General features: G+C 41.7%; 1 long non-coding RNA gene and 3 other non-coding genes across 4 annotated transcripts; all 4 read left to right on the plus strand.

The window, feature by feature from the left end:
• The first annotated feature begins 6,877 nt into the window (after nucleotides 1-6,877).
• Nucleotides 6,878-10,413, plus strand: LOC116681166 (uncharacterized). Its single transcript, XR_004329970.1, has 4 exons — nucleotides 6,878-7,540; nucleotides 8,544-8,609; nucleotides 8,873-8,962; nucleotides 10,357-10,413. It is a non-coding gene; the product is annotated as an uncharacterized LOC116681166 (long non-coding RNA).
• A 3,832-nt stretch (nucleotides 10,414-14,245) lies between these two features.
• On the plus strand, nucleotides 14,246-14,327 carry trnal-aag (transfer RNA leucine (anticodon AAG)). Its single transcript has one exon. It is a non-coding gene; the product is annotated as a tRNA-Leu (tRNA).
• Nucleotides 14,328-20,793: 6,466 nt separating this feature from the next.
• trnae-cuc (transfer RNA glutamic acid (anticodon CUC)) lies at nucleotides 20,794-20,865 on the plus strand. The gene has a single exon. It is a non-coding gene; the product is annotated as a tRNA-Glu (tRNA).
• Nucleotides 20,866-23,999: 3,134 nt separating this feature from the next.
• Nucleotides 24,000-24,071, plus strand: trnap-cgg (transfer RNA proline (anticodon CGG)). The gene has a single exon. It is a non-coding gene; the product is annotated as a tRNA-Pro (tRNA).
• The last annotated feature ends 540 nt before the right edge of the window (nucleotides 24,072-24,611 follow it).

Genomic DNA, 24,611 nt, shown 5'->3' on the forward strand with positions numbered 1-24,611 from the left:
GCCTTTTCAGAATAGAATGACTATTCCAAACCATCTCTCCACATGGCAGTATGTGTCCCTTGTTTTACATGGGCCAAAGTTGTCATCTTCTTTGTCAGAAGCATACCTTTTCAAGATCCCTAATAGCAGACCACTCCAAAGGGGGAAAATGCCAAGGTAATTGTCAAATAAGACATCAACAATGCCTGGGCAGTAGCATGGATTCTCCTCTTCAACGGCACTCTCAGCATCCTTTTTTTCCAGCTCACACTTCACCTCCTCCAAGATCTTCTTGAACTCATATGTGAAGGAGATCTGCCAACAATTGTCTGGGCATTTCTTCTGTCATCTTCATCTTCCTCATGAGCTAAGGCGCTGTCTTGTACCTTTTCTATGCCAAACATGTCTGGAATCTGGCATGTTTTTAGTAAATCTTGCATGGCCTTCAAATTACTCAGGACAGTTTCTGTGTTGTGTTTTCCAGTTAAAACACAACACAATGGCCGGAAGATTTTGAGTGCTGTTTTAATGGATGTAGTGTTTTGCAACCTAGCAAATGCAAATGTTGCAAACTCTTTTAACCCTTTGTCTTCTGTTTTTCTACATGAATCACCTGGTAGATGCTGGAACCAAATATACACCCCTTCCTTCCCCCATCGCTCAACCCCGGGCAAAAGTAAAACGCCGCTCCACTGCAGGATGTCAGCAAACTCTTTCCAGGACGCATGTGTGCAAAATCCAGCAAGCATTACCTGATATGTGCCGGGCCTTGGCTCCAGGCCTAGTGACACTCATGACTTTTTCCAAGACAAGCCTGGTCCCTGTGTATTCAATTCTTCCTCAATTTATGTTGTGATAGGTAATAGAAAAAGAATGGTGAATAAGCACTTAACTGCAAACTTAGTAAATTTAGCATCCATTCCTCGTCAGCTACAGCCTGTCCCAAAAAATGAAAACACACTAACACTAGCTTTACTAAACGTCAGGTCTTTGGCAGAAAATCATTTTTTATCAATGATTTTATTATTAATCACAATCTAGATTTTATGTTTTTAACTGAAACCTGGTTAGACCATTATAACAGTGCTGCTGTTCTCATTGAGTCAGCTCCCCCTAACTTCAGTTTTATGAGCGAAAATAGAGTGAATAAGAAAGGAGGTGGAGTCGCCATTTTGTTTAATGACTCATTCCACTGTATGCAAATATGTTATGGAAATTTTGCTTCTTTTGAATATGTTGCTCTTCAGCTAAGATCTTCCCTCAAGGGATATTTCTAAATATCTACAGGCCACCTAAATATTGTGCAACATTCATTGATGACTTCACTGAACTGCTGTCTATAATCTGCATTAACGCTGATTGTGTAATCATTGTGGGTGATTTTAACATTCATGTTGACAACCCCAGGACAGGGGGACCAAAGAACTGTGTTGTGTTTTTGAGAACTATGGACTGAGTCAGCATGTGATGGAGCCCACGCACAATAAGGGACACACTCTGGACCTGATAGTCTCCAAGGGTCTGAACATTTCCAAGGTTGGGGTGACTGATGTTGCTCTCTCTGATCATTCCTGTGTTTTCTTCAGCGGCACTATCTCTGTGCCCAAAAGTGTCCAAACAAAGATAATCAGAAAACGGTACATCACTGAAAACACCAGTGAAACATTTATTCAGCTTTTCTCCTCCACACCAGCCCTCTCTGGGCTCTCTGGGCAATCAGTGACTGAGCTTGTAGATAATTTCAACTGTAAAATTACAAATGTCATTGATGAAATTGCTCCCACTAAGGTCAAAGTTGTCTCTGGTAAGAAAAGATCTCCATGGAGAAATGTCCTACTGGTGAGAACAGAAAAAAGAGAGTGTTGAAAAGCTGAACGAAGGTGGCGAAAAACAAATCTCCTGGTACATTATAACACCTATAAAGAGAGACTTTGCATTTATAATTTGGAACTGAGGAATGAAAGAAGGTCCTTTTTCTCTGATATTATCTCTAGAAACAATAATAATTCACGTGCTTTGTTTGCCACTGTCGATAGGTTAACAAACCCTCCAGTACCAGTAGCATCTGAACTTTTATCTACCAAGGCCTGCAATGACTTTACATCCTTCTTCAAAGACAAAATTCAGAAGATTAGACAAACAGTCAGTGCCTCCATATCAAGTACAGGATATGTGTTGTCACAGTGTTCAAGCAAAACTAGTTCCAATATGACAGAATTTCATATAATCAACCATGAAAACCTGGACGACATTATACAACATCTGAAATCCTCCTCCTGTTGCCTTGATATTCTACCAACGGGACTTTTCAAAAATGTTGACTTGTTTGACTTCTGATCTTCTACAGATTGTGAACACGTCTCTTCTTTCAGGTATCTTTCCACAGGCCCTGAAAACTACAGTAATCAAGCCTCTATTTAAAAAAAACAATCTAGACACATCAATAATGAGCAACTATAGGCCGATATCAAACCTTCCGTTTTTAAGTAAAATCATTGAAAAAGCGTTTTTTCTACAACTTAGCCATTTCCTGTCACTAAACACAGTTTTGATACCTTTCAGTCACACCACAGCACTGAGACGGCTCTCGTCAAAGTTTTTAATGACATCCACCTTAACACAGATAGTGGCAAAATTTCAATCTTAGTATTACTTGATCTCAGTGCTGCATTTGACACGGTCGACCACGACATATTACTAGACCGATTGGAAAACTGGGTAGGACTTTCTGGCTCAGTACTAAACTGGTTTGAATCCTACTTACAGAATAGGGATTACTTTGTGACAATAGGTAATTATACATCTGAGCATACAAATATGACGTGGGGAGTTCCCCAAGGCTCTATTCTGGGACCTCTTCTGTTTAACATCTACATGCTCCCACTGGCCCAGATTATGGAGAACAACAAAATAAGTTACCATAGTTATGCGGACGACACACAAATTTACATAATCTTATCACCAGGGAACTATAGTCCAATACAAAAACTGACTAAGTGCATCGAACAAATTAACGGCTGGATGTGCCAGAACTTTCTGAAATTAAATGAAGGAAAAACTGAGGTGGTTGTTTTTGGAGCAAAAGAGGAACAATTAAAAGTCTGCTCTCAGCTTCAAACAACAATGTTAAAAACAACAGACAAAGCCAGAAATCTTGGTGTAGTCATGGACTCAGACCTGAATTTTAACAGCCACATTAAGACAATTACAAAGTCAGCCTTCTATCACCTTAAGAATATATAAAGCGTTAAAGGACTTATGTGTCAACAGGACTTGGAAAAACTGGTCCATGCTTTCATCTTTAGTAGACTTGACAACTGTAACGGTGTCTTTACAGGTCTCCCTAAAAAATCAATCAGACAGCTGCAGCTGATTCAGAACGCTGCTGCTCGGGTCCTCACTAAGACCAAGAGACTGGATCACATCACTCCAGTTCTGAAGTCTTTACACTGGCTTCCTGTGCCTCAAAGAATTGATTTCAAAGTACTCTTGCTAGTTTATAAATCACTTAACGGTTTAGGTCCAAAATACATTTCTGATCTGCTACTACACTATGACCCCCCCAGACCTCTCAGGTCATCTGGGACAGGTCTACTTTCTGTCCCCAGAGTCAGAACTAAACAGGGTGAAGCAGCTTTCAGTTTCTATGCTCCTCATATCTGGAATAAACTCCCAGAAATCTGTAGATCCGCTGCTACTCTCAGTTCTTTTAAATCAAGGCTGAAGACCTTTCTTTTTGATGCTGCCTTTCTTTAAATGACTGCTCATTTCTTTAAATTTCTTATGCTGCACTGTAACTTTTATTCTTGTATTTATGTGTCTATTTTTTAACTGTCTATTCATGTGTTTTACCGGTTTTTAATGCTCATGATTTTTAACTGTTTTTACTTGTGTTTTATCTGTTTAACTGATTTTGTGTAAAACACTTTGAATTGCCCTGTTGCTGAAATGTGCTATACAAATAAAGCTGCCTTGCCTTGCCTTGCCTTCCAACAAGACAATGATCCCAAACATACAGCAAAATCTACAAAGGAATGGTTCCCAAATAAACGTATCCAGGTGTTAGAATGGCCACGTCAAAGTCCAGACCTGAATCCAATCGAGAATCTGTGAAACTGAAAACTGCTGTTCACAAACGCTCTCCATCCAACCTCACTGAGCTCGAGCTGTTTTGCAAGGAAGAATGGGCAAGAATTTCAGTCTCTCGATGTGCAAAACTGATAGACATACCCCAAGCGACTTGCAGCTGGAATCGCAGCAAAAGGTGGCTCTACAAAGTATTAACGCAAGGGGGCCGAATAATTTTGCACGCAACACTTTTCAGTTTTTTATTTGCTAAAAAAGTTTAAAATATCCAATAGATTTTGTTCCACTTCACAATTGTGTCCCACTTGTTGGTGATTCTTCACAAAAAATAAAAATTTTATATCTTTATTTTTGAAGCCTGAAATGTGTCAAAAGGTTGAAAAGTTCAAGGGGGCCAAATACTTTCGCAAGGCACTGTATGTTTAAAAAAAAAAAAGATAAATTGTATCTGTGACTGTAAGTATTGTTGTGCATATTTACAATAAAAATATTACAAAAAAAAAGTTATGTAATGTAAGTAATGTAGTTAGTAAAATTAAATTAATTATACCCGAGATCCTGTGTGCATTCCATGCCTCTGTGACCTTTGTGATGCCAATCCTAGCCAGCTGGCATGTCTTTGGTTTGACACAATATTTTGATGTTTTGTCCTCCATGTTGACTTCCTCTTGGTCCCCCAGCTCTACCAAAGCTGTCTTCAAAGGGTAGTTGACTCTGGGATTCACCTCCGACCACATTCTCTCATTCACATGGTTCTGTGCAGGTTTTTAAGGATAGTATAAGTCTGCCTGCCCTCATTAGAAATACAATTACAAGAAACCTGGATTAATTTTTAACAAATCATTTACTTCACCCTTGTAGAAGGAGTCTGAAAGCAAGGCTGCCTTTGAGTATTGTGTCAGTATTCTGCCAGCTTTTCCTGTATGAACAATGCCAGTTAAAACTTTTTCCCACAGTCAACTCTGACCTGATCCCAGAGTCCATAGGAAAGTACAGCAGGTCTGAGGACAAATCACAGACAAACCTAAAATATAACCTTTACACATAAACAGCATTAGTCTAAGCCAGACCTGGGTATTTTACGGCCCGCGGGCCACATCCGGCCCTTTGAGCGTCCCTGTCCGGCCCACGTGTTGCCAATCATAAATTACAAAATAAATTTAAAATATATCTATGTCGAGTGTGCAATACAACGGTGCTGCTTTTGTTTTGAAAAGCGTTATTTGTATTACTTCCGTGTGGACGTATGCGCGTTCGTGTTTGTGAGTGAAGGTGAACAGCGGCAATCACAAATTACAAAATAAATTTTGAAAAACATCTATGTCGTGCGTGCAATACAACTGTGCTGCTTTTATTTTGAAAAGTGTCATTTATGGACGTATGTCCATGCGTAACCTGTGAGGGAAGGTGCACAGCGACAAGTGATGCCCGGTTACCCCCCCCCGAGATGTCCGCTCACGCTAAAAAAAGAAAAGTTGATGACGAATGCCGTGTTTTCAACAAGACATGGACTGCCAAGTATTTCTTTACAGAAATTAAAGGTAAAGCCGTGTGCTTAATCTGTGGTTCACAGGTTGCTGTGTTTAAAGATTATAATTTGAATCGCCACTACACGACAAAGCACGAGGATAAATACGGTAATCTGTCTGATGACGCTCGAGGGAGGCTGATGGTTGATGATAAAATTGAAAATCCAACTTGGACTTTTTACCAAACTTCCCCCCCCCCCAGAGATGCAGTTTCAATCAGCAATTCAATGATTGTTTTTTTTCTTATTTTAATTTCATTTTAATTTCACATAGCCTAATAAATATTTAAGGATTAAGAGTTTAAATAAAACCATCAAAAGCAATCTGCTTTTGTAGAAAGTTAAGTTAGGTTAAATTAAATTATTACCATGTATCTTACGGTATATCAGAAATAATACTGAGCAAAATTTAATTGAAATATTGTCGATGTGGCCCTCCAGCAGTGCTCGGGTTGCTCATGCGGCCCTCGGTAAAAATGAATTGCCCACCCCTGGTCTAAGCCATAAATCCCTAAAGTGCAAATTAAAAGTCCAAAGCTTTTAATTTTTTTTCTAGTTACACACACACAAACACACACACACACACACACACACACACACACACAAGGTGGTGTGACACTATGGGCCTTTTTTTTCAGACTTGTTTTTAGCTTTGCTGAAGCGCATTCATGATCCCTAATACCTTTCTAAACCACTTACCCTGGTCCCTGACCCCTGCCCCCAGAGCTGGTAGCTCTGTTCCTCAGCGGAGCAGGTCGGGCCCTCTGCTCTGGCTGACTGGAGGTCGGCGGATTCAGGCGAGGAGGCCTCAAAGACCAACTGCTTTTGCAGCATCTGGTCCTAGTCTTCTGGAAGCGAGGCCCCCAAAGACAAACTGCTTTAGCAGCATCTGGTCCTAGTCTTCTGGAAGCGAGGTCTCCAAAGACCAACTGCTTTAGCAGCATCTGGTCCTAGTCTTCTGGAAGCGAGGCCTCCAAAGACAAACTGCTTTTGCAGCGCCTAGTCTCTGCCGAAGCCGCTGGCCTCCAGATACCAGGAGCAGGACCCTGAACTTAAAGACTCAACACGGCTTGTACTTATAAGGTCCTCTATGGATGTTTTGTGACCTCACTGATGACGTCATCATGAACTTACAGCTGATTGGTCAGTAGTTCTTTTGCTGTGTTATAGAATGCTGTGATGTCATACACCGTAGACAATTCCAGTCTATAAGACTTATCTCATTTTATTTTTATTTACTTTTGAGGGCTGAAAACAAAATATATTGTAAAAGATTATGATAATATACACATCACACTATAAATGTGTAAATAAATGTAATGTGTATAGAGCAGACATATTTTCACATGTAAATGGGTAACTATGGGTTTATTAAACCAAAACTAGAGTTGTGATGGTTGGAGAAGTGAAAATACGACCCAAAACGGCTTTTCATAGTTTTATTTTGTTTCTGTCGACTTTGAATGAAGTGCGTTTTACGATGCTAAAATTACTGTTTATTTACATGGAGTCTGATGGATTTAGCGATCGCAATTAATTGGATGTTTTTATGTTTAAAACAAGCATCTTATACTGAAAAAAATGATTTTGTGGTGTAGTAATATTTATTAGGCTAACTGTCAGAGTTTTTATTTTCTAATTGTAAGTATCGGTGAGAACTGGAATTATTCAAGTAAAAACTATATATGTCATTCATGTAATAAATAAACTGTATGTGAAGAGTACGTTTTATTATGTTTTTTCACATAATATTCAAAGGTTCCATAGTCATTGCACATGAACTTAGAAATACCAAGTAAGTTTTGGTAGTGTTGGGTGTTTTGAATCCGCGCATGCGCCTTGTGACGCGCATACGGGACGCATGCGCTTCGTTGTCCGCCAAAACACAAGAAGACGACGACGGCGGTCAGGTTTAATGGAGGCAGGACCAGCTCAATCATCTTGAAGGTAAGTCATTCAGGGTTTTTCCTGCATATGTAACGGAGTTAAAATATAATATGAACCCACATCACGTATCACTAGCTTAATTTTACTACGGTCCCTAAACGCAACGTACCTGTGGAGTTGGGTCGTGCACCCCGAGGGCACAGCAGTCACCTTGCTGTCCCTTTGGTAAGTGCACAAGTTATCAGCTCCACCATCGTTTTTATTAATTATCTTAGTTCTATACAATTACTTTGTTTATGAAACGTATAGCTACCGAACAGTCGAGCACGTTCTTTCAATGTAAAGTTGACGGTGGTTTTCTTTATTTGTTTATATAATGTGTCGCTAGCTAACCAGCTAACCTCTCTAACCTCTTTTTATTTTGTACTTGCAGTGAGACGTAACATTATGTATGTGTTTTGTGTGTGTGTGTAAACCGGGACTGACTATGATTAATCCTTTGCTAGATGCTGTGAATAAATGGCGGGTTTGCAAAAATTATTAGAGTTTTCTTCGCACAATTAACACAAGGCAACGACAGAGTACACAAACGCTACACATAGGAGCGGGGAAGGGAGGAGAAAAAAACGTTGAAATATCTGCAGCGTGTCTAGGTCGGTTGGAGAGGCCGAGCTTCACAGCAGCCTCTGCCAGACCTCACCACAACCCTGATGCTAATTATTATAAATAAGCTAAAGAGGAAGCTATCGTTTTTGTTATTTTGCAGTGTACTCTTAGTTTGCCACAAATCTAAAATCTTACTGAGACAGTCTATGCATCTGCAGAGCAAACAGAGGACAGGAGAGACTTTTCACATTTATCATGTTAAATATGATTTAATTTATTGGCATTTCAGATTTGATTCTTACTGTGGCTGTATATTTTTATTCCATATATGAAAATGCTTTGTATGTGTCATATTTCAACTAAAAGAACCACCACTTGTTTCAAAAGAATCACAACGGTTCCCTTGGAAAGAACTTTTCTCACTAAGCTGGACTTCTACACTCCAAAAATGCAGGAGATATTCAGCAAAAAAGGCGGCGTAGCTGGGACCAAAATACGACCACTTCTGGATTCACTCAGCCAGGTAACCCACTTTGGGTCCCGACCCATAGTTTGGGAAAGGCTGACTTAAAGTTTTAAATGCATACAGTTACTTTGAAGTGGATTAACCTACAGCAGTTAAGAGTAATGCCCTCAGAGGACCAACCAATGCAGATCCAGTAGTTTAGTTAGTTAGTTAGATCATAGTTTTGTATGAATTTTGATGTTGTTTCTATTGACAACATGTATAGATTAGTGAATTCATATAGTACTTCTTACACAAGTATCTTCTGTCTGTTAAAACAGCGACACATTGAAGCGAGACGGGAGGCCATTATTCGCGCCCTGATGGAATTCCTGGGGGAGTCTACAGGGGAACTCATCAAGGACTACAAGGTAAATTCAAACATTTTCAGAGTAATGGACTCAAGTTCACTTGAGTCCATTATATTGAATTCTTATTCACTTCCCCTTTAAATACAACTTGCTTGAACCATCAATAATTGTCAGAATGTGTTTTTTTTTTTAATGGAGCCTTTATTGGTCCCTTTTATTTTATTTTGCATGCTGGTTGGCCTGAAAACAGTTTCTGTCCTTGTTCAGGCAAAAACAAACAAATGTTGAGCATTCTTGTGTGGAAAAAAAGTCATCACAGAACCAAATTTTAATCTTAATTTACCAAATTATGTATTTAAACAATCAATAAGTTTACCTAAATGATGAAAATTGTATATTGCTTGATGAAAGTTTGTATAATGCATGAAAAGCAAAAAAATGAAAATTGACAGAATGAACTGAAGTATTGGATTCTTAAGGCTGATCATTGCCTTTTATAACAACTCAATAAAAGAATCAAAATGCATCCTTTCAATAAGTAGTCTTTATTGTAAGTGCATTCAGGTGGTTCTTCCAGTTGGAGATGACAAAAAGATATTTTCATAGATGTAATTAAACTATATGGCCTATTACACAGTGTGTGAGTGGGAATGCATTCCTAAAAGTCTCTAAATTAACTCAATATCCCATAAGAAATAAATCTAAAATGTCAATGAATTAAATCATATTCCTGACATGAAAAATTTGGGTAATTATTATCTCTCCTCGCTTTTCTTTTCTCCTCTCTCCTACCTTTTCCTGTGTTATTTTCTCTCTCCTCCCTATCCTTTCTCCTCTTCTCTCCCCTCCTCTTTCTTCCACTCTCCTCTCCTTGTTTTTCTCTTCTCCTCTGTCCTCTTTCCTCCCCCCTTCTCTCTTCCCCTCTCCTCTGTCCTCTCCTCTCGGCATGCTACATGCACATCTGTATTATTCAGTGTTTCCAATAATGAGAGACAGGAAATAAAGTTTAGGAATCACTAGAGTTGTGCATAAGGTCCATAAGGCCTGATTTACTACAGGTTGTTTGTGTGTGTAAAAGCGAATGCAAACTTCAGCTGTTATTGGTACTGTGGAACAGGAATATTTTCAGAATCAGAATTTTTTTTTTTCAAACTGAATATTCACAAGACACCAAATTCCGCAGCAGACAGTACACAGTACTATAAGAGTTTGAAAAGGGGTTGGATTAAGCAAAGCTTATGTTTCCAGACCCTAAAAACACCTCCTCCTTTTTGTATGATTCAAAGACTAAATTTCTAAACTTCCTAATATAATAATTTTAGTGAAATTATTTTAAATGTTTAAGATCGATAAGTATTGAAATATTGATATTTTTGACACTAGTCTATAACTTGAATAAAAAATTAAGCTGTATGCTTAATGCACCTGAACATGGATTCACATATATTTTACAGGATATCAGCAGAGAGGAAGCTCAAGAGGACCAGGCTGAGCAAGTCAGAATCAGAATCAGAAATACTTTATTGATCCCCGAAGGGAAACTCTGTGTTGTAGTTGCACAATATTATAAATAGAGTAGAAATACAAGAAATAAAGAAATATAAGGAATTGGATACGTACGGTATTTACATAAAGGAATGTTATTATACATTATTTACATAATTCACATAATTAAGGATTTGGAATGGTGAAAAGTTAAATAATAATAATAATAATAATAATTGTGGTATTTGAGATTGCACACATGTCAGGCCAGTGTTATTGCACAAAACAGATAATACAGATAATATTGTCCAGTTTCAACCTCTCTAAGTGTGTGTGTGTGTGTGTGTGTGTGTGTGTGTCAGACACTTAGAGGGAGGAGTTAAAAAGTTTGATGGCCACAGGCAGGAATGACTTCCTGTGGCGCTCTGTAGTGCATTTTGGGAGAATGAGTCTGTCACTGAAAGTGCTCCTGTGATTGAGCAACAAGCCATGGAGTGGGTGCGAGACATTGTCCAAGATGGCATGTAGTTTGGACAGCATCCTCCTATCTGACACCCCGACAGAGAGTCCAGATCCACCCCCACGACGTCACTGGCCTTGCGAATCAGTTTGTTGAGTCTGTTGGCGTCCGCTACCCTCAGCCTGCTGCCCCAGCATGCAACAGCAAAGAGGATAGCACTGGCCACCACAGACTCATAAAACATCTTCAGCATTGTCCTGCAGATGTTGAAGGACCTCAGCCTCCTCAGAAAATAGAGACGGCTTTGGCCCTTCCTGTAGAGGGCTTGAGTGTTCTTGGCCCAGTCCAGTTTATTGTCCAAGTGCACTCCCAGGTATTTGTAGTCCTCCACGATGTCCACACTGACCCCCTGGATGGAAACAGGGCTCACTGCTGCCTTGGCTCTCCTTAGATCCACCACCAGCTCCTTGGTCTTTGTCACATTGAGCTGCAGATGGTTCTGCTCACTCCATGTGACAAAGTCCCCCACCACAGCTCTGTACTCAGCCTCGTCCCCCTCGCTGATACATCCAACCACAGCAGAGTCATCAGAAAACTTCTGAAGATGGCAGGACTCTGTGTGGTAGTTGAAGTCTGTGGTGTAGATGGTGAAGAGGAAGGGAGAGAGGACAGTCCCCTGCGGGGCCCCGGTGTTGCTGACCACTCTGTCTGATACACAGTGTTGCAGGCGCACATACTGTGGTCTGCCAGTCAGGTAGTCAACAATCCAGGACACGAGGGGGGGATCCACCTTCATCGCTGTCAGCTTCTCACCCAGCAGGGCCGGCCGGATGGTGTTGAAAGCACTGGAGAAGTCAAAAAACATGACCCTCACCGTGCTTGCCGGCCTGTCCAGGTGGGCGTAGATGCGGTTGAGCAGGAAGATGATGGCGTCCTCAACTCCCAACCGGGGCTGGTAGGCGAACTGGAGGGGGTCCAGGAGAGGTCTCACCATGGGCCGCAGCTGTTCCAGAACCAGTCTCTCCAGGGTCTTCATAATGTGGGAGGTCAGTGCCACGGGTCTGTAGTCCTTGGCGTCACTGGGACGTGGCGTCTTTGGCACAGGAACGAGGCAAGATGTCTTCCACAGCATGGGGACCCTTTGGAGACTAAGGCTCAGGTTGAAGACATGGTGAAAGACTCCACATAGCTGAGAGGCACAGGCTTTGAGCACCCCAGGATGGATACCATCAGGGCCTGCAGCCTTATTAGAGTGGAGTCTGGTCAGCTGTCTTCTCACCTGGTCAGCAGTGAGGCACACAGAGGTCACAGGTGGGGTAGGGGGAGGGGGAGTCAGGCTGGAGAGAGGTGTTAACCGGAGGGCTAGAGGAGGGGGAGGTAGGGCTCTCCTGGAAGGAGGACAAGGGACAGTGAGGGGGGGAGGGGGAAGTAGTGGGGTTGGAGGTGAGACAGCAGTTGTGTTAATGGGGGGATGGGCAGGAGCAGGAGCATCAAATCTGTTAAAGAACAGATTGAGTTCGTTGGCCCTGTCCAAGCTGCCTTCAACTCCTCTGCTGCCAGCTGGTCTGAAGCCAGTGATGGTCCTCATTCCGCTCCAGACCTCCCTCATGTTGTTCTGCTGGAGTTTACGCTCCAGCTTCCTCCTGTACTTCTCCTTAGCCTCCCTGATCTTCACCTTCAGGTCCCCCTGAATGGCCCTCACCTCCTCCCTATTCCCAGCTCTGAAAGCCCTCCTCTTAGCATTCAGGATGTTCTTGATGTCCTTTGTTACCCACGGTTTGTTGTTTGGGTAACACTGAACAGTCCTTGCTGGGACAGTGCAGTCCACACAGAAGTTTATGTAATCTGAGATACACTCAGTCAGCCCATCTATGTCCTCTCCATGTGGCTCACAGAGTGCATCCCAGTCTGTCACCTCAAAACATCCCTGAAGTGTCTCATAGGCCTCCTCCGACCATCTCCTCACTGTCCTTGAGGTCAGAGGTTGCCTTTTCACCAGAGGCACATAGCAGGGTTTGATGTAAACCAGGTTGTGGTCGGATCTGCCCAGTGGGGGGAGGGGGGAAGAGCTGTATGCGTCCCTGACATTAGCATACAGCAGGTCCAGGGTCCTCTCCTCTCTGGTATGGCAGCTCACGTACTGGGTGAAGTTAGTTAGTGTGGAGGTCATGGTGACATGGTTGAAGTCACCCGAGATCACAATGAGGGCACTCGGGTGTTGAGTCTGGAGTTGGGCAATGGCGGTGTGGGTGACGTTACACGCCGACGTCGAGTTGGCAGAGGGCGGAATGTAAACAGCAACGGCGATGGCATGTGAGATTTCACGTGGCAGATAATATGGCCGGAGTCCCACAGCGAGCAGTTCAATGTCCGGGCTACAGATACGCTGTTTAACCGTAATGTGACCGGGATTACACCATCTGTTGTTAACTAGAACGGCAAGCCCCCCGCCTTTACGCTTACCGCTCTCGGTGCAGTCCCTGTCGGCCCGAACAGTCTGAAAGCCGTTGATGGAGACGTTGTGGTCGGGAATGTCCGAGTGTAGCCAAGTCTCCGTGAAGCACATTAGACTACACTCCCTGTACTCCCGCTGACTCCGGACTAACGCTGTTAGCTTGTCCATCTTACTAGCCAGTGACCTCACATTGCCCATGATGAGAGAGGGGAGACACGGCTTAAAACTCCTTCTCCTTAGCCTTCGTTGCCTGGACCCCTCTCTCTTCCCTCGCCGTTTCATTCCACCTCTGCATCCTCGATGTGTCCTCCTCCAGATTTCCGTGGGGATGTCTGTGGGCCGGGGCGCCCAAGACGGCGCCTTGTTCGGCTTCAGCGCAATCAGCTGGTCCCGAGTGTAAACAAAGCGGGCATTAAGTTGCTTCGCGACGGTGCCATGGCTTTCCAAAATTCTCCCAACTCGCATAATTTGGGAGAGTGTAGTAAAGTTGTGACTTAGTGTCTGGAAGTCACACACGTAAGAAACAAAAAAAAGACGGTTGAAAAGAAACAAAAAAGACAATTAAAGTTAAAGTAAGAAGACTGAAGACGGAGCAACTACAACAGGCTGCATGCACGTTGGCGCATGCGCACTAACCTATATATATATATATATATATATATATATATATATATATATCCTATTGTCTCTAGAACAATAGTTAGCAGTTGGAGGAGTAATGGCTCTTTACAGTGAATATGCAAAAGAAGATGTTCACAAATTCAGTCCAGGTAAATGCTCAGCCCATATTCACACAGACCTAAACCTACTCACTTAATGCTGGTTACAATATTCTAATAATCAACAATGCCAGAGAAAAATGACAAAGAGTGATAACAGTTAACAAGCATTACGTTAGTTAAGGTCCCTGTGTGTGTTACGATGTGAACAATAGTCATGTGCAGGTAGTGTGGCCGAGTGGTCTAAGGCGCTGGATTAAGGCTCCAGTCTCTCTGGAGGCGTGGGTTCAAATCCCACCACTGCATTTTGCAAATGTTACATTGCTGGAAGGTAACCAATTTGACGACATGGCGTTCGAATGAGGTTATCCCTTGTGACATAGCTTAGTGAAGTACCTAAAGACCCCTTTCTGACTCTGGATTTTATATCTGTACTTGCAATGCCCTGTTTTTAATGACCACCCAATCGTAAGTGTTCAATGTGAAATACTCATTCATTGACAACATTGTCGGCAACTGTGACGGGGCGCATGTCAGCCGTCACGGTAGCGATACGCTACCTATACCATCCAAAGACTGAGACTGCAGGTATATATTATATGCCTGTAAATGTTTAACGTGTTCATATGTTTCATACATTTTTTACAATGTTTAAAATCTTCAGTTAACCTAGCCAGTCTCCATTTCCCACAGTAATCTCTTAGCTTTCTTGTGCACACATTTAAACATCTAAAACTACGGTGATTTACCTGCTTATCTGAACCTGTGGCCTTGTCCAGCAGAGCAGAGTGGCGCAGCGGAAGCGTGCTAGGCCCATAACCCAGAGGTGGATGGATCGAAACCATCCTCTGCTAATTGCTATGCTTTGTCTCCATGTTAAGTCCACTCCCAGGCTGATGAAAATTAACAATGCATCTGTTTGTGAAGTGAAATGTTTCCTTCTGCTGAAGGGTACAGTCTTTATGTTATGTTTATTTCATCCATTAAAATGGAAATTAGAGTGCTCATCCCCGCTGTAACACCCATTAAAACTGGAGCATTAATACTGTATAGATACAGTACAATAAAAACTGTAAAATGTGTATGTTTGAAGTGGTTGTTGTGCTGTCTACAATAGCCTGAGGTATAAAAGGGAGAGCATACTGCTTAGTTTGCGTCACACGAGGTCTTAGTCTACCACTACGCTCCAAAACCCTTCAAGTCAGATTACCACAGGAGGCCTTGGTCTACCACTATGTTCCATAACCCTATCAGTCAGATTAACACAAGAGGTCTTAGGCTGAATCTCATTTCTCTATCTTACCTCTACCCCTTTCCCTACGTCTTGAGCGTTCACGTGAGTGCTGTCCCAATAATGTTTTTGATCGAGGGGTGTATGGCCCTAGGAACCATAGGCAATGAATGAAAAAAATCAAGGGAGAATGCCAGCTTACTTGAAACCGAGGGGTAGCGATATACATTGTGCAACAGGCAACAATGGCTGCCGCATCGACCAGAGAGACGCATTTCTGGTATTTTCGGCATAAATAATTGATTTAAAAATTATCGTGGTACATCTCGCACCACATAGTAGCCACAATGGGAAGAACCATGTTGTGTTCAATTGACTGTATGGTAAGAGCTGCTTAAAATGCCCATTCACTAACTGTGGACTAATGACCCACATTCATCCCCACAAGGTGTTTTATTTGTCTGATAACCAATTAAATTAATTAATTAATAAGTGTGCTACTTTGGCTCCACTACAGCTCTGTGTGCCGGATTGTTCTGAGGGTGAGATCTTCAACTTCTCCCTTCAGTCCAAGCTTCTCTGCTGCTGCTGGAAGGGGCATTGGGCACTCAGAACCATCATCTAGTATTGCGTAGGTGTCCAGGGTGTGCTTACAGTTATGCAGGATCTGATGACCTTCAGTAGCACCCGATTGCAGTCGATTGGTTGATGCAAGTAAAATACTCCAGTAGCTGTGTTTATGAGTCAACTCCTTTCTGTTGGCTCTTCTTTTGGTGTTCTACAGTTAACATCCTGAAGGACTTGCAAATGTTTTCTTTGACAAAGACCACAAAGTTTCTTGAGCATACACTGTGCTTCCTGATGGGACCTTCCACATGTTTAGATGTTTCTACATGGATAACTGCCTCCAGAGCCTGCCAACATGAAGGAATGCCAGACAGCTAGTGGAAAAGCTACAGGCTCTCCTAGCCTCTGGAGGGTTCAAGCTGCACCAGTGGGCCAGTAATGTTTCCAGCTTGGTAATCACCTGCCAAAGGAGGCCAGATCAGACAACCCTGAGCTCTGGCTTACTGAAGTAGGTAGGTAGAAGGTAGCGGAGGCTCCATTGTACAGTGTACAAAGTGTACAAACAACATAATTAGGCCAAATGAACAGAAATGGCTGATGAATGAACTTGGTGTATATTGTATTTTAAATGTGCATTTTATGTGTTTCCATATATTATCTTAAGTCTGTGTTAATGTAGTGTTTCTTTGTAAATGTAACATGCTTTTTTTCAGGGCTTAATGGGGATTGGGGAGACATGATGATGGGACACAAATAAAGGTAATCTCTGAAACAAGAAGGTGCTGCTGGGATTTGAACCCAGGATCTCCTGTTTACCAGACAGCAGGGATGAGTGAGTACAGCATTATCTGTATCTGTATCTGTATCTGTTTACCACATGAATTATCTGTATCCGGATCCGTACTCGGACTGGGCGGGGCCTAACCCGGAAGTGGTCAGATTTAACCCGGAAATGGGTCAGGTTGTCTTGAAATGGGCGGGGCTTTAACCATAACATAGCGGAGTTGATCAGAAATTGTTATATTTATTGCTGATTAGAAAACTATTTACATGACAGAATCGAGCTTCAGATCAATGGTGTTGTCATGGTAACAAACAAACTATATACAGAACGTTTTGCAACAATGAATACAACACATGCGGTTGCAATTATGAAGTAAAATGTAATGAAAAAGAGTTTTCATACTCAATATAACTTTCTTTTTTTAACTTTTAATTTTTTTATGATCCGTGTGATTTTTTTTGTTTTTGTTTTTGGTTCTTTTTTATTTTTTTTATTTCCACACCAGGTGTGTGTGTGTGTGTGTGTGTGTGTGTGTGTGTGTGTGTGAGTAAGAGAGAGAAAAACAGAGAGAGAGAGAGAAAGACAGATAAGTGGGGGGGGGGGCAGCTGACAGTAAAAAAAAAAAAAATCTCTGATGGCAGAGACGCAACTGGAGTCGCATTTAAAACAAGCAGCATGTCTGAAACCAACGTTTACCAGAAATCTACTGGTTACTATGTAAGGACTACAAACCCCACGTTCACCAGAAATCTACTGGTTACTATGTAAGGACTACAAACCCCACGTTTACCAGAAATCTACTGGTTACTATGTAAGGACTGCAAACCCCACGTTCACCAGAAATCTACTGGTTACTATGTAAGGACTACAAACCCCACGTTCACCAGAAATCTACTGGTTACTATGTAAGAACTACAAACCCCACGTTCACCAGAAATCTACTGGTTAGTATGTAAGGACTACAAACCCCACATTTACCAGAAATCTACTGGTTACTATGTAAGGACTACAAACCCCACGTTTACCAGAAATCTACTGGTTACAATGTAAGGACTGCAAACCCCACGTTCACCAGAAATCTACTGGTTACTATGTAAGGACTACAAACCCCACGTTCACCAGAAATCTACTGGTTACTATGTAAGGACTACAAACCGAAGTTAAAAACAAACCTGAAGCTGAAGAAACCCTAAACATTAACGGAACAGATCCGCAGACCTGACTGCCTGACGGAGCAGAGAGAGAGAGAGAGAGAGAGAGAGAGAGACAGATGTTCTCCATGTTCTGTGTGTGTGTGATTGATCCGAGCGTGTTTGTAGGCGGGGTGGGGGGGGGGCGCTGTGATTATCACAGAACGCTGCGCGGCCAGTTGAGGAGTTTTATTCAATCCGAGCACGGATATTGACTCATATTACTCGTATTATACTTGTACTCGGCAAAAGTGCTTTATCCGTACCGGATACTGGTTTCAGCCGGACACTCGGATCACCCCTAGTTTCAATCCCTCAACCTCTGGGTTATGGGCCCAGCATGCTTCAGTGTCTGTGATTGACATTTTGAGGGGAGATTTGGGACCCTGTGGCAACCAAGGTTCCAACAGCTTACGGGTAGTAAAGTTAAACATTTGGTAGACCTTGCAACTATCTTTTATTTGAGCTCCCTGATTACTCACACATTGATTATTCACATGTAACACTTGTGATTGGCTGGTGTTTTAAAAAAAGGGTATTGTGAGTACAGCTATAAACGTCAGTAAGGAGTCTACCAAGTTGCCTCTTATCATTTTAGTTTGGACACCCAGTGATGCTTACAATGTAAAGAGAGGAGCCTGGTCGGGCTAGAACTCTCCCCTGCTGGATCGGGCTGTACTGCACCGCCTAATGAAAATATACACCCTTGACATATGGATAGTCCTAATATTAATATACAGGCTTATATTGCAATCTCGTCACCCTACATGTAGGTGTACCTATATTTAAATAAACACACGGTAGCAAAGTTTATGCAGTGGTTTTTTAATTTTACCTGTGTTTTTTTCTGTGAGGGACAACTCTGTCCGGCTTATTTATGTAGCATCGAAGCTAGCATTAGCTAACTAGCAGCCAGCCTGCTTCCAAACAAATACTTTTTAATTATCTCAACACTTTTTAACAGTCAAACTGAAACACTGGTGGTGAGCTCCAGGTCCTGCAGCTGCAGACGGACATGGATAGCTTCAGACCCGCTCACCACTAGTGTTGGTGGATTAGCAAGCTAGCGTTAGCAAACTAACCCCGCTTATAAATGAATACATAATAGGTTGTGGTCGACTAGCGAGGCCAGCTTGTCAGTTTGATAAACTGACCAGACCTGCATGCCTCTTTTTTCTTTGGGCTAGTTGTATTAGTTTTAGCCTGGCTGGTAGCAGCTTTCTGCTTGTTTCTTTAAGCTAACTATATTAGCTTTAGCTTGGCTGATAGCAGCTTTCTGCGGTGGGAAATGGCCGGGAGACGTTGTGATTATGTTGCATTAATCAGGGGGTTTAGTTTGTATTTGAGGAGAACATAAAACCCCAACTACTGTAGCGTCACTCACTACCCATCAAATACTATGACATCACTGTGTCAGAGGCAGCTGTTGCCAACGGTAGGCTACTTTTCTACACACGGAGAGCCTCACTTCCCATACCAAACCCCGTCGGACTAACGTCACATCCACACGTTGCCCACATGGTTACCTGTCTTAAAGGGGAATGGTCGGATGGTAATAATCATGTAAAGGAGAAACGGTGAAAGGTTACTTTTCTATCAAGCAGCAAAAAAGTATTAACGTCAACATCGTAACGTCCTGCAATGTGACTTTTGCGCATGCGCACATCGCGATGTCGATGCTAAAACACAATATTGTTCAGCCCTAACTGACGGTATACTTCAGTAAGCTAGTTTGCCACTTTTATCTTGGGTAATGCCACATGTAAGTATATCTTAGTTTATTTAGATACCCAACATAGGTTATACTACGTACACTGTATAACAATACATTACGTGTTTCTTTATTTCATCTTACATTTTTGCTAGCCTGTTGTGTAGTTATATTGTTTTTACAATTATCTTTGTTTAATATCTGTGACTCATTACTATCTAAGTAACTGGTCATTGTGTTTTCTCCCAGTTTCACCCTTTGTTACTCAAATAAACGTGTTACAAGGATCCCGGTCGCCAGTGCTTGATGGTGGAAGGTGTTTAGCTGCTGGTCAGATTGCACAGCGTTACGGGCGTGCAGGACAATACGTATTTCATGGTAAGTATTTCCAGGTAATCTCTGCACCTCTGTTATTCTAATATTACCATGTAATAAAATTGAAACAGGCAGTTTTGCATTTTCCACCACTGATTCATGGTTTTTATTTCAGAAACTACCGGAAGCATTTCCAGGTAATAACTACACCTCTGTTTTTGTATTATTACCATGTAATTAAATCGAAACAGGCAGTTTTGCATTTTGCACCACTGCCTTCTAAATCTCTAACCATTTCTTGCCTAAAACAATATAACCAACAATATGTTAAATTAAATTTGATGGATGTAACTCCCTGACGGTCTAATGGCTAGGATTTGGCGCCCTCACCGCCGCGGCCGGGGTTCAATTCCCGGTCAGGGAATGGTCAGGACTTGACAGATACAGATTTAAAAGAGTAGGTTTTTGGTTGATTTGTCAAATTCTTCCTCATTAGTTTAACGTTTTAAAGAGTACCATTTCCTTTAAATCAGACCCCGACAGTGGATGTATCCTTTTGTCATCATTGATGGGTCATAAACACTTCATCTGCCTCCATCTCAATAACAATTCAAGCAGTAACTAAACCCCTAACCAACATTTTTAACTGAAAACCAATGTATGTGAGTGTCAAGTAATGTTATTGTTGGATTCAGGTCCAAATTTTGACATTTTAGCGCAATGCAAAGGTGCATAACAGATTTTTTTTCTACATACCTGGAGCGATGCAAAGCAGGGGTGGCCAACTAGTCAAGGAACAGCAAGAGACTTGGTATTTAAGAATACAAACTGACTATGTGACAGATGTGTAATCTGTCATGGCCTTCCTTCTGAAGCTCTAGCCAGGCGCCATTCCTCGCCTAAAACAATATGAGTCATTCCAGTAAGTGAAAAGAAAACTCACATCTATCAAAGATAACTGTGATAGATGTGACTCCCTGATGGTCTAGTGGCTAGGATTCGGCGCTCTCACCGCCGCGGCCTGGGTTCGATTCCCGGTCAGGGAATGGTCAGGACTTGAGAGACTCAGGTGTGATGTTTGAAAGAATAAGTTCCTGGACTTGATTTTGATTTGTCAAATTCTTCCTCATTAGTTTAAATGAACTGACAACATCAGTTATATGACTTACAGTTCTCAAAGACGCACACAATCTCAACTGGTTATCCTTTAGACAGCTAGTCTCTTTTTCTTTTCTCTCACTTTTTGTCTCTGTCTGGCCTTATGTATTTGCTTGTATTACATCAAGTGACCTGCATACCAATGACCGTAAAGATTAATATGTACTGTACATGGTTTTCAGAACTGTACCTTCAGATAAAGGTAAGGCCACTTGGGTTTTCTTAGGGCTGCTCTATATTCACCTGCAGAATGATAAACCCTAGAGTTGGCTTACTCCAGGTTATTTAAGCATCAAACGTCCCTGGGTGGACTTGAACCACCATCCTTTCGGTTAACAGTCGACTGCGCTGACCTATTGCGCCACAGAGACTGCATATGTCTGATGTTTTATAAGTGGGAACTCGATTTTTAAGCCACAAGCATTTGCTTTATGGCTTTTTGCGGTTGAGCTGCACATGTATGCTTATCAAGCTATTTTCCTGTTACTCAGGAAGCTGACTCATGCGGAAATGTAGAAGCTGGACGTGCATTGTATTGTTCTTACATGTCAACTGGATTCTGACTTTGAATTCAAATATTTGGCATCCAAGAAAATTTGGGAACTGATGATGTATCAGTCATTGTGCTGGTGGTTTCTTGGTCACAGCAACAAGCTGGATCATACAGTTACACGCCATGTATCACAAAACTGTTGGGTGGGGCCTTATGTATTTGCTTGGATTACATCAAGTGACCTGCATACCAGAATCAGAATCAGCTTTATTCGCCAGGTATGAGGACACATACGAGGAATTTTTCTTTGGAGCATTGTTGCTCACACTGTGCTTACACACAAAACACAAAACAACCAAAACAAAAAAAATATACACACTAGTCTATACACACAATATATACATACTCTAAACAGAACAATACAGAGGCCGTCAGAGATGGCAAAAGTACTCACTGCCCGTGCTCCAGTAGAAGAACAGATAATTGTGTTAACAAATACTCTGGTAAAAGTAGAAGTACTGATTTAACTTTTTTACTTATGTTGTTTTTACACTTTTGTTTTTGTACAGACTTAACAACTTTTAAGGCTATTGTCACCGTTTTGACAGAGCCCTGCTTCCAGTCTCTATGCTAAGCTAAACTTGCTGCTGGCTGTAGCCCTTATTTTATCATTATCATTACTTTAATCCTGGTTTTAAGTACATCATGTTTGGTGCAGCCCAAGTTAACTTTAGCATTGTATATTAACGTTGTCCCCATCTCAAAATAAAGTTTTCCAATGGGTATTTGTTCCAGTATGGGAATGTAGGCCATCACTTTGTGCCAGAGTCTCGGCCAGAACATCGGCATGAGGTGGAACAACGTACGCAACTCTGCAGGTAAAAGACAACATGAAACCTTGATAATGCAGGGGGGCGATAGAGAGATCTAATAAACCAGGCGCTTCAATGAATAAATGATCAAAGCAAGATCAATGTGGGAAGGATTGAGAGGAGGAGGGATAGTTTTGAGGGGGGGTGTTGGAGAGAGAGTTGGGTGTTGTATCCGTGTCCATCAGTTCTCTTCTGTCATTGGACTCTTCTATTGGGTGACAAGTCACCTGTGTCCAAGAAGGAGGGGGCGGGGGTTAGAACATTGCTGCCACTGAACACTGGGCTCTGATTAATGTTGAAGAGCCATTATGCCTATTATTTAACGTCAGGACAAGAGCTCAGTGCACACACTATAGACTCTCCATACCTCTGTCACTAGGTGCCAGTTCTATGGAAAGTCTATTCTTCTTTGCTGATCATAACTCTCGCTGCAGCACGTGAAGTGTTATATCTTGGGTTGTAAATGCCAATTAACACATTATTTTTTTCCTTTCCTTTCCTTTGAGTCACCTTTTCCCACTCATCTGTGCTCTTCTTCCTCCTTGTCTTCATTACAGGGGACTGCAGGTGCCCAGATGCTTGGCTGGGCTGCATCATGGAAGACACAGGGTAAAAATTCACATCATAGCACACTGATGTGAACAACAAAAACAAAACACAACAGACCTGTACAATTAATCTCTTCTCTGTTTGTTGACAAAATTAAACAGCAAGACTGTTTTCTTGTCGCTGCATTTTGTTCTGTTCATTTTGCTTAATTAGACAATTAAACACCGGTAACAGAGGGATGCTTTGACTTTTACTCACAATCTCAATCACAGCTTGTATTTGATGCGTTGAAACATCAGACACCAGCATGCCCACCACCTTGAAAGAATTACAAAATTAATTAAAAGTAAAACTACACAGAATGTGATTTTTTAATGTGATTTGGCTCTCCTAAACAGAGGGAACCATACAGATTTGAATTATTCATATGAGTAATATCCTACTACAGATGGTAACATTTATGTCAGATTGCAAAGTGGTGGCACAGACACCCACATTCCTTACTGGCAGAAAAGTATTGAGTATTGATTGAATTATTTAAGAGTCGTAGCAAACCAATGAAAAGGGTTATAGAATAAATGTGTTATGTCCTTAGACATACTATCCAAGCAGGGCGATGAGTACAGAGATGTGGGTGCTAGCAAGATGGATGTAGGTTGCCCATTGTTCATTTAGACTTACCAGCAACATTGTTATGATACAAACCTGCTTGAAAAACAGCCACAATTCTTTTTAAAGACTTGTGCATGGAACACACATGAGACGGCAGTGTCTAAAGTGTTCAGGTATGTCAAACGGACAACTCATCTAGCAGAATGTGCAACTTCACGCTTGAACAGGGACTTGAACCCTGGACCCTCAGAATAAAAGTCTGATGCTCTACCAACTGAGCTACCCAGGCTTCTAAAGAGACTGGCTGTGGAAAAAACAATCACAAATTCATCACGATTTTACTATCACTTTTTACTGACAAAATCAAGTCTGTATTTTGGTAAAAATTTTTGTATCAAATGTTTCCTGTTGTCAAATGAGATCGGAAAGCTGAATCGGGCCGTGGAGCCATGAAAGCATCCCATGACAATCTACTAGATTGAAGTGGCTTTTAAGTGGCTCGTTGGTGTAGTGGTATGATTCTCGCTTCGGGTGTGAGAGGTCCCGGGTTAAACTCCCGGACGAGCCCTCATGGCAGGAGCTGTTACAAGCCTAATCTGTTTAAAATCCAGTTTATCGTTAATTTAACACAGATTAGAAGCAAGCAATGTGTTGGCAATTTTTCATATCCTGCTTCAACGGCACGCAATAGAAAAAACTGGGAAAAAATGTCAGGAACAAACATGACTCTCCTTGTTCGTTGGTCTAGGTTTATGATTCTCGCTTAGGGTGCGATAGGGTCTGGATGAGACTACTTTGCATAGAAGTGGAGGTATGGATTGAATAATCTGGTTTATTTATTGAGTGTGATGGACGAGAGAGTGTCACCTATTTGGCAAAGTCCTCACAATATTACTATTACTTTTTACTGGCAAAATCAAGTCTGTGTTTTTGTATCAAATGTTTCCTGTTGGCAAATGATATCGGGAAACTGACTCAAGCTGCATTTCCTTTTTACGAATATGAATGTTAACCTGCAGTTCTGGAATGTTAAGTTGCAGTTCTGGAACAATAGGTTGAAATTGTAGAATTTTAAGAGTTGCGGTCCTAAACTGTTAATTACAGTTCT

Source organism: Etheostoma spectabile, unplaced genomic scaffold (assembly GCF_008692095.1).
Source record: "Etheostoma spectabile isolate EspeVRDwgs_2016 unplaced genomic scaffold, UIUC_Espe_1.0 scaffold00018584, whole genome shotgun sequence".
Lineage (NCBI taxonomy): Eukaryota > Metazoa > Chordata > Actinopteri > Perciformes > Percidae > Etheostoma > Etheostoma spectabile.